Source organism: Sapajus apella, unplaced genomic scaffold (genome assembly GCF_009761245.1).
Source record: "Sapajus apella isolate SASKATOON/1434 unplaced genomic scaffold, GSC_monkey_1.0 scaffold20, whole genome shotgun sequence".
NCBI lineage: Eukaryota > Metazoa > Chordata > Mammalia > Primates > Cebidae > Sapajus > Sapajus apella.
The window spans coordinates 21887487-21898462 of record NW_022436960.1 but is presented as its reverse complement, the minus strand read 5'-3'; the positions used below and the strand labels follow the sequence as shown (position 1 = coordinate 21898462).

General features: G+C 36.4%; 1 protein-coding gene and 1 pseudogene across 2 annotated transcripts in view; both read left to right on the top strand.

The window, feature by feature from the left end:
• TSHR (thyroid stimulating hormone receptor) overlaps nt 1–10976 on the top strand; it is a 151482-nt gene that overhangs the window by 67514 nt on the left and 72992 nt on the right. The gene's annotated exons all lie outside the window — the stretch shown is intronic.
• On the top strand, nt 7235–9306 carry LOC116557930 (annotated as a pseudogene).

The window sequence follows — 10976 nt, the reverse complement described above, 5'->3', positions numbered from 1 at the left end:
TGCCTCAGCCTCCCAAGTAGCTGGGACTACAAGTATACACCATCACGCCTGGCTAATTTTTTGTATTTTAGTAAAGACGGGATTTTGCTGTGTTGGCCAGGATGGTCTTGATCTTCTGACCTTGTGATCTACCCACCTTGGCCTCCCAGTGCTGGTATTACAGGCGTGAGCCACTGGGCCCGGCCAGGTATGCCTTTCTTATAGCAATTCTGCACCCACATAAAAGCTCCATTTTCAATATGAGATAAAAAGGTATTTTGTAAAAAGTATATGCTTTTAATACCTGCTGGTATGGCTGCAGTGACAGCCTCATGAATTTTCTTTCTTTTTAAACAACGGTCCTTATACTAGATTCATTTATCTTGAAACAGCAGGCAATCACAGCTGCAGACCTCAATCTATGGTAAATATCAAGCAATTCAACTTTTTCTTGCCATGATTTTTCTCTACTTCTTCGGAGCACTTTCAGCAACACTAATGACGCTTCGTATAGATCCCGTGGTGTTATTCAAGGTTTACGATATTTCCCTAAATACAATTAAACATATGTAAGAACCATGAGGGGTCACTTTTTACTGTTATATGCAATTTACTGGAGACAAAAGTGCTTCTACAGAGATAATTGGTAACATGAAATTTTAAGCAGATACTTGCAACACCTGAGCATACCACAATAGCAACAAGAGGTGGCTATGAAATTTTTGCAGAAGCACAGTATGTACTATAGTTAATTTTATGCAGTAATGATTTAATACTTTGTTTGATCACATTTCTCTTGACTGAATGGTGCCATGTACAGTCTGTATTTGTGTTTGAAAGTTTTAGTAAATTTTAACTTTTTATAATAGATTTGTATTTTATCATAACAGATTATAAAATATAGTGTCTACTTAGCTTTTTAAAAATTTTTTTAAATATTTTCAGGCCTTGTGGTTCAACTGCAAGTTTTTAAAAATTGTCACAAATCTCCAAAACAGATTTCCATATTTTTTGTGTGCGTGTGTAATTAAACTTGCAATTCAAGGATTGATTTGAACCCTAACTATTCCAATGTATAAATCAGTATAAATATGTAGTTTTTTTTTTTTTTTAACATGAGAAGAGGTGGGAAGCTGGTTTTGGACAAATCTGAAGCTGTTTCTAACTAAATCTATAGTATTGATTGGTTTCCTTGATACTTGTATATCACATAAAAATAAAATATAATAGTATATTAAACTGGGAGCCCAGAAACTGGTTCTAGGATTAAATTTTTATTAAAAATTATACGTGAGACATTCAACAAATCACTGAACCTTCTGGGCTTCAGTTCCCTCACTTTGAAAGTGAAAGGATGAAATACTTAGTTTCAGTATACTAAAGACATCTTGATCGCTAAACTGCTTTCTGGAAATAAGCCAAAAGCAACAAGGAAATTTAGCAATACACACTCCCATATGTAATTATTAAAAAATCTCATTAACTTCAACCATAATATATACATAGAAAGGCTGGCAAGTATAGTGAAATTGGACCAGAGAGAGGGAAGACACTCAAAGAAGATGGTTACTGGAGCTCAAAGGGTGACAGTGCCGAGTTCTTTGACATAGGTGATACACATCAAGGTAAGACATGATAGAACAAGATGGATGGCCTCAAGGAGCTCCTGAAACCCCACAAGATACCCGTCCATTCCAGGGGATGTGATGACAAATGAAAACACATGCAGACAAGCTAACTCTCCAAGAAACTATCTGTTTGGAAGACCAGATGAGAAACTGAATGATAAGCAGCTTGAGGCTGTCAATCTTTTTCCTCCATTGAATGTAAACTCCATGGAGGCAGAGACTTTTTTTCTGATGTATCTATTGCTATATTCTCCAAACCTAGAGCAGTACCTGGCACAAAGTAGGTACACAATAAATATTTATATAATGGATGGATGAGTAAAGAGAGTTTGCAGCTAAACCACACAATTGACATGCTTGTATGTGTGTTTGCTACGAACTAAAAAGTCTTTCTACTGTCACAGAGTCCTTATCTGGCCCCTTCCATATTCTCATACATTATGATGTCACCTCCAGAGAAAAATCTCCTCATTATCAAAAAGGAATTAACATAGGATTTATGTAAAAATAGCCCTATTTACATAAAGAAGAAAAGCAACAGAATAAATAAAAATCATAAAAAGGACAACCACCAAAATTTTTTATTGCCCTAGAACAGATAAAACTTGTGACCAAAGTTATCTGTGAGTTCATAAAACTTAATGAATAAGGTGATCTTTCTGAATTAAGACTCCTAAGCTAAGATACAAAATCTGAAGTTAAAAAAAGGTAATAAATTTTTTTTAATTATTTGACAGATCTTGGGATAGAAGTAAAAATGAAAAATAAAAGCATCAAAGAAATAAAGGCTTTGGGTCAGGCACGGTGGCTCACACCTATAATCTCAGCATTTTAGGAGGCCGAGACTGGTGGATCACCTGAGGTCAAAAGCTTGAGACCAGCCTGGCCAACATGGTGAAACCACCGTCTCTACTAAAAATCCAAAAATTAGCTGGGCGTGGCAGCAGACACCTGTAATCCCAGCTATTTTGGAGACTGAGGCAGGAGAATTGCTTGAACCCAGGAGGCGGAGGTTGCAATGAGCTGAGATTCCGCCATTGCACTCCAGCCTGGTTGGAGTGAAACTCCATCTCAAAAAAGAAAGGAAGGAAAGAAGGGAAGGAGGGAGGGAGGAAGGAAGGAAGGAAAGAAAAGCTTTGACATAAATGTCAATGTTGTCCATGTTGAAAATATAAGTCAACAAGTCTGTTTTTAAAGACAATAACAGAACAAATGGGGAACAAAAATGTCCACAGTTATATCAAAAGAACCTTCTGAAGTAAAAGATTTGAATCTGTAGAATTAAAGGACACACAATATTGCAGCAGACATATTCATTAATATCCATGCATAATCTGATAAAGTTAAGGAACTTCAAAGAAAAATAAAGAACCCAAGAATATCCAAAAAAGGTGAGGGAATAAATATCTTATCTGAAAGCAAAAGAATTAAGCTAGCTTCAAATTTCTCTACATTCAGTGCTAGGAATAATGAAATCATCAAGTACTCAGGGAAATAAAGTGTGACCCCTAAATTATATACCCAGACACATCAGGCTTGTTTATTCTGTTCTTATATCCAATAACTTTTTCAAATGTGCAAAATGCAGGGGAAAAAACTACATGAGCTTTAAAAAAGCTATTAGCCAACTAGGTCAACCAAGACATAAATGATGAGCTATGAGCATTAAGTTATTTTTAATTTAAAACTAAGGTTAAAGTGACATCAGGAAATTAGGGTTTATAGAACAGAATAGAAATGTAATAAGTTATCACTTTATAAAAATGATACAACTAACAAAAATCAGGAGCAAGAGGAAAATCAAAATGGGAGGTAGTTTAAGTATTCATCTTCTCATTTTTTAAAATATATTGTTTAAGGCTGATCTAAGATTAAGCACACAACTAACCAAAATGAGTACAGCAGAAAAGAAAAGCAAGAAGATGACATATTCTGGACATATTCTAAAAGCATCATTCAGAGTGGGAAATTAACAGGTACTGTTTAAAGAAAGGGAGACCTTATCATATTACAGACAGTTGGATCTTACAAAGTAACAAAGAAATTACTAGAGGAACTCAAGTGGATGGTAAGCCATTCATAGTATGAGAAACTGACCTTAGAAATCACAAACCAATGGTAAAATATTAAAAACAAAGCGTAATGAACTTATCCTTTCAGGAATGCTGGTTTACATCACATAAACCACTCCTGGTAAGAAAAATTAGCAAAGCAGGGTAAAAAAAACTTTCTTTATCTCACAGTAGTAAAGAATTAGAGGAAAAAAAGGTAAGTCAGAAAAAAATCCTAGGAATGTGATTCTGGAGGAGGTAATTAAAGGAATAGTTCAGCAGAGGTTTGGCAGTGCTATAGGGCTAGTCGGGAAAAAAAAAATCTATCAAGAAGGGATCTCTGATAAATCCCCTACATTGAGTTGGGATCCCAAAGGGCTCCATCTAGTATTAAGGGGTAGCTGAGAAAAAACTTGGGACTGAAGTTCAGTTTTCAACCATCTTAGTTTCTCTAATTGGATTATGGTAACATAAGATTGCTAGTGCCTCTAACCAACTGCCATGAGCAAATGGAAATCCTCCCAGGAACTATAATTTTAGGCTTCAAATGATTTCAACACTTTTTGTGTACAACATCTTGCATGCAATAAAAAGTAACCAGACAAATGAGAAAAGATGATGTAATAAAAAATTAAGAGAAACACGCAACAGAAATGAATGCACAGGAGACTCAGAATATGAATTATCAGACATTTTATAATTTTTAATAGAGAAAATTTTTTTTTAAACTCAAAATGGATTCTTTGAAAAGACTAAAAAAATTGATAAACCTCTGGTAAGGTTGATCAAGGAAAAAAGAATAAGAAATAAAATAAGATGTCTATTATCACAGAGTCTATGGACATTTTAAAATTATGTTATTTAAAGATATTAACTTTATGTCTCTAAATTTGAAATTTTAACAAAATGGACAAATTCCTATAAAAATACAATTTACCAAAACTGACACATGAAGAAATAGAAAATATGAATCATTCTGTAACCTTTAAAGGAATTAAAAACCATGACAAAGGCCATTGTGATTTCCCCAGTTATTTCACTCCCTTTTCCCATGTAAAACTTACTTCAAAATCTTTGAGAAAGCATTCCTTATTTCACCAATAGGAATCTTTTGGGTTTTTATTTTTTATTATTATGAGGACATATTTTCCCTTCTTCATCTTATTTAACTCAGTGTTATAAAACTGTTCTGTGATTTACTTTTGAGGATTATATATATTAGTTTCTCATCTGTCTTTCATACCCTAGGAGTTCAGACCATATAGCATTATAGTGAAGGGAGAATGGGAGAAAAGAGGGAGCAGGGAAGGAGAGCAAAAAGAGAGCTATCATGATTTGGATTGTTACAGTTCTGTATCTGCACCCTCAGCAGTTTATTTATAATGGAGAGAAAATAAGTAAAAATACATGTGACTTGATTTTCAGTTTTAAAATGTGTTAATGAGGAAAAACACCAAATCAAATCAACCTAGTTCTTCAGGCTTACTTTATGGAAATAAAAATTTTCTGTACAGTGTGGTAGAAAGGAGTGTGAGCCATTCTGGGAAACTGTTCTTAAGACTACCTGGTGACCTATCAGTTAATCAAAGCATTTGACATTTTTTGCTAAAGAAAAGAGGGTGAAATAATAACTTGGCCTTTCTTAACAAAATATACCCATGGATTCGGCATCCTTGCCAGTTGTCTATTACATAGTTTGTTGAGACTGCCCAACATTGTCTGGAATTTCCAAGCCTCAGCACTATAAAAATAATTCACTAGAACTGCCTCAAAATAATTTATATTGTGTAATTACTTAACACTGCACTTTGGACTACAGTATGGGATGAATGTGCTAGGAATTATGATGGGTTCAGTGAGAATTCTGCACAAATCCTCTTTTGTCATAACTACCAGGCTCTTGATGTTTAAGAAATTGTGTTGATAGACTCTAGAAACTTAGGACCTACATTTACTGGACCATATTTATTGCAGCACAGAAGGAAGTTGATGGTGGCTGATACAATGTTGGTAAAAATAAGGTCACTGATGTTCCAGTATGAACATTCAAGAGTCCTTAGGGAAAACAAAGAAATTACTTTCGCTAAGAACTTTCAATTGCCTGCTCTCTGATACTAAAACAGAATTGAAAAAATGAACCGAGTTCCTTTTTTTTCCTTGTCTCTTGGCTAAAAGACCACAGAAAACTGATCCTTCACTTAATTTCAAGCAAAAATTGTATTGCTTTTGGTGAAATCCATTTTTTACCTCAAGTATTGAACTCAAGGTTATTACATCAAAATATATTTTCTTTAAAAATCTGAAGTTTGGGCTTGAATTTTAAAGTAAATTCTAGTTGAATGATTATATGGGATGAAATATTTGAGTATCAATCCTTTTCTCTCTCTTGATGAATTAAGACAAACACAAGCACCTTTTAAAAATCAGGCAGGGAAATAAATGCTAATTAAGTTATCTTACCAGTGGTTTTTCATTTTACGAAACAAACTCTTCTAAATCGGATAGATTTCAGTGACGTGTGTTTTTGATGATGCTGAGTGAAATTGAGTAAAACCTCCCAGATACAGATGCATTTGGACTTCTCATCCACTTAATCTTTTTCATTCAAACTAGAAAATCATGTGGTTTCTTTTACTATTTTTTTAATTGAGAGATTTGTCCGGAGAAAATGTATATGTGGCTTTATTTTTATTTTAATCAACACGCTTGTCAGTAGGAAATGCATTCTGAACACAGCTCACATGGAGCAAATGTTCGGTTTTGGTCATGACATTTTTCCATTATATTGGAGATTTTCCAGGGTATGTCCCATGTTTTGATGCCTTTTACATATAAAATCACAACATGGTAAGACTTTAGACCTCTCTGTAAAAGCTGAGGTATAATGGGAACTAGGATGCTTTGACTAGTTGCCTCAATTAATAAAACAAGCAGGAAATCTCTGGGGTTTCCTTCCATAGATTTGAATACCCCTTTATGACTTGCACAAACCCTAGTTCTTATAAACCCATTCACCCTCTTACACCAGGGCAAGGGGAGATGAAAGCTGACCTGTTGGTGACATACACAGCATTATGCTTAGAAGAGCAGGGGTTTCTTCCATGCTACCCTCCTACTCTTGGGATGAAATCATAATCCAGTTTGTGACCCTACAGTCATATATTTGAAGGAACTACACATATAGGAGACAGCATGACCCTAGACTCTGACTAGGTATTTTTGTTTATATTTTGATAAAGAAGTTTATGGAAAAACTTATTTTTAATTGAATAATAATTTGAGGCATGGTACAAATATTGCGTATTGTGTATGAATTATTATTTAATATTTAGAAAAAACATGAGGCTTTAACTTGAACAAATAAATATATTTGCAGGGAAAATCTATGTTGTTTCTTATTTATTTGCACTTTGGTACTACAGAATACCATTAGGATGTCTTGTTTCAGATTTTAAAAGTAGGTATTAACTAATCTATCCCATGCTCCCTTGCATGAACCAGCCTGGCACTTTGCCCACAGGGAAGCAGTGCCAGAACCAGCAAACTAGCCACACAAACTCTAGCAGACTAAGTCACAGAGGCACTTATAAGCATCACTGACATTGATTACAGAAATTTCAGAGAGAGTACACTACTGTCCCCACCCGGAATGAAAGCCAATGTACTCTACCCAACTGACTCCCTAGGACACATGTTCAGGTGAAAGTCTTTCCCTCTGGAAGCTACTGTATAAAATTGGAAGAGGCAACTCTTCCACCAGATGCACAGATATCAACAGAGGGATACAAGAAACATGACACTGCCAAATAAACACAGTGATTCTCCAGTAACTTAACACAAAGAAATTAGATAATAATGAATCATAAGCGTACTCAGAAAGATAAAGAGAGTACAGACAGACATTTCAAATACATTGGGAAAATAATTTATGATCTGTATGAGAAGTTGAACCAAGAGATAGAGATCAATAAAAAGAACCAAAGAAACTTCCACTTGAGCAGCCTGAGATGTCACGGGTGGGGGTATTTTCTCCCTCAGCTGCTTCTACCACAGTCTTTCTGAGGGTTTTCCTAGCAAGGCCAAGAGGGTCTTTGAGGAAAACTGCATCTGGACATGCCTTGAGGGAAGGCGTCAAATGCAGGAGCATAGAAAAGAGTTACCATTTGGATATGAAACCATTTTTCTAGCCCACCTTAGAGAAGACTGTTGACACACTAGTTGAAATTGTTCCAATAGCCTACCTTGCAAGATACTTCAGATTCAAAGAATTTTCTTTGTAAAAACAACAAGGGAGGTGTCACAATTTTTCATTTAGATCAACAAATTCAAGTTCTTACCATGGAAAATTTATAGGAGACTGAAGTGGTTCTCCTTGCTTGTGGCTCCTTCAGTCCTATTACCAACATACACTTCAGGTTGTTTGAGCTGGCCAAGGACTACACTAATTGAACAGGAAGATATAGAGTTGGCAAAGGCATAATCTCTCCTGCTGGTGATGCGTTCAAGAAGAAAGGACTCATTCCTGTCCATCACTGGGTCATCATGGCAGAACTTGCCACCAAGAATTCCAAATTGGTGCAAGTTGATACATGGAAGTCTTCAGAAGGCGCAGAGACTATTAAGGTGCTAAGACACCATCGATAGGAACTGGAGTCTAGTACAGCTCGTGCTCGACTTATGACCATGATTGGGACCGGCAGACCGGTCGTAACACGATTTGGTCGGAAGTTGAGTAGGCTATATGTACAGTTGAAATGGTGCACGCGGAGATGGTAGTGCTGCCGGAAGCTGGTCCGCACTGTCGTACGCCCAGCTGGGCAACGTTTGCGCTGCCAGACGCGGAGCAGTCGTGGCTAGCGATTGTGGTCCTAAAGTCAAATGGTTGTAAGTTGCACAGGTCGTAAGTCGATCAATACCTGTAACTGTGATCGCCTGCAGAGCTCACCTACACTAGAAAGGCCTGGACAGAAGAGGAATTCTATGAGCTGAACAAAGACAAGATTCTAGCCAAAAGAAATCCTTAGAGCCAAAAACAAAAGGTGCACCAAAGGACAAGCTGCTGTGTGGGGCAGATTTACTGGAGTCCTTTGGTGTTTCCAATTTGTAGAAAAGTGAAGACATCATCCAAATCATGGCCCGTGACATTATGGGCTCATATGTATTACTCAAGCTGGAAATGCTACTCAGGAATTCATCTATGAATCTGATGTGCTATGGAAACACTGGAGCAACATTCATGAGGTAAATGAATGGATCACTAATGATATCTCATCCACAAAAATCCAGAGAGCCCTCAGAAGGGGCCAGAGCATTCACTACTTGGTATTAGGTCTTGTCCAAGAATACATCAAAAAGCGTAATTTGTACAACTCCAAGAATGAAGACAGGAATGTTGGGGTCACCCTGGCCCCTGTACAGAGAAACACTGCAGAAGCTAAGGCATGGAAATTTTACAGCGTGATGTTTTGCACTTCCCTTTGAGGGATTTGAAACAATCTGGATGTTAGTAACCGGGAAAAGAAATTGTGATCCTGTTGCATAAACTAAATCTTCAAAGTTTAGTAAAAATCAGTGGTAAGTTAAAATCAGGGGGCTTTTTTCTTTTTCTCAGAAGTTGCTAAGATGAATGTTTTTCATATCTTTTTTTTAAAAAATGTACAAATCTCTTTATCTTTAAAATAAGAGATTAGCAGCACACTAAAACCAGAATTTTCAGTGAAACTAGCCACAAATGAGAAGTCAAAAAGTACAGCCTAGCTCTACCACATAAAAGAAGCAAAGCGTATAAAGCAAAAGTTCATTTAAAATCTAACTTAGGTTTTGAAGAAAATTGACATTTTGTGCATACCTGCTGCAGGTTCTGCAGCCAGGGTAGATGAAGGAATTCTTACAGTGGTAATCTTATAAAATGCACCATTCATAAATTATCTCCAGTTACACAAAATAAAGGTTGTGCATACACATGGCAGAAACATTGTACCAACAGATTGTTCTCTGTGGCACACATCAAAATTGCCAACTAAAGTTTGGCAAGAACTGTCTGCCTGAAGCTCCATCTTTAGAAGCAGGGAGTGAAGTCCAAGCCCTCATACGTTTAGAAAGGTATGCAGGTGTTTCTGATGCCCACCAGAGGCAGAGAGCTCCTGCCTTATACTTTATATATATTCACTTGCCTTGTGGATCATGCTCTAGGCTTGGTCATCTGCCATCTCTTTATCTTCAGGCACAGCTTCAGAGATGACATCATGCTACCTTGAATTGAGACAGCCACAGAGAATAAGGAGTCTATTCAAGGATTTTATGTCTGAATGCTCTTAGCCTTTATTGGTAGCTTAATCAGAAGACCTGAGTGGGGTGTAATGGTGCATGCTCTGTAGTCCCATCTACCTGAGAGGCTGGAGCAGAAGGATCGCTTGAGTCCAGAAGTTTGAGACCAACCTGGGCAAAACAGTGAGAACTCATTTTTAAAAACTTCAAATTTTCTGAAGAGCCCTGCTGTTTCTGTTCTAATCCACTGTGAATCTGTCATCTATAAATTTAAGCAGAAAAAAGATCTGTTTTCTCATACTTTTTTCTTCTTGTCCTTTTGTATGAAGTTTAACCAAAGTAGTATTCTCAAATAATTAGTCGTAGATTGATGTTTAAGACACATGCTTGTTAAATGATTTTCTACTGATTAAAATTTTGTGGAAGTTTTACCAATTGCTAAAGCAGGAAGACCAGAAATAGCTTTTGTAGAATAGTTTTGGGATTTGTGAAAATTGTCCTATGATAGAAACAGGAATAAAGTTAAATTTCTAGTGAAAATAGAACAATTTGCCTTTTTGCAATTGCGGTTTCATACCTACACCACCCCAGATGAAGTATTTGTAACTGCAAAAGAAAAAAATACTTAGATATGTGCAATTGTATAGTCAGATCTGAATCTACAGTTTAAAAAAGAAACATGTTAGATAAAGTTAAGCAAATATATGTGCTACAGCTCCCTCCTTACTCTTACTAAGCCATCGGGCCAATTCTCAAAAGCAGGGAGGGTGCAAAGCCTGACACCTACCAGGTTTCAGGATCCATCTGCCAAGAATAAAAGGTTGGAATCTCAAATCTTACAGATAAGAGTCATTTTTCTTCTCCTTAGCTTCTTGGAGTTTAGAGTTGAAGCAGCCTTGGAAAGTATTGATTGAGCAAGAAGAAGCTATAAGAATTGAATTTTTATTTCTTCTAGGAAATTATACTTAATTTATCTGAAGTGTGTGTGAACTGCAGAAAGGTTCCAATGCTGGAAACTTCTCTCATACTGTCATGCCTTGAAAGTGCCCAT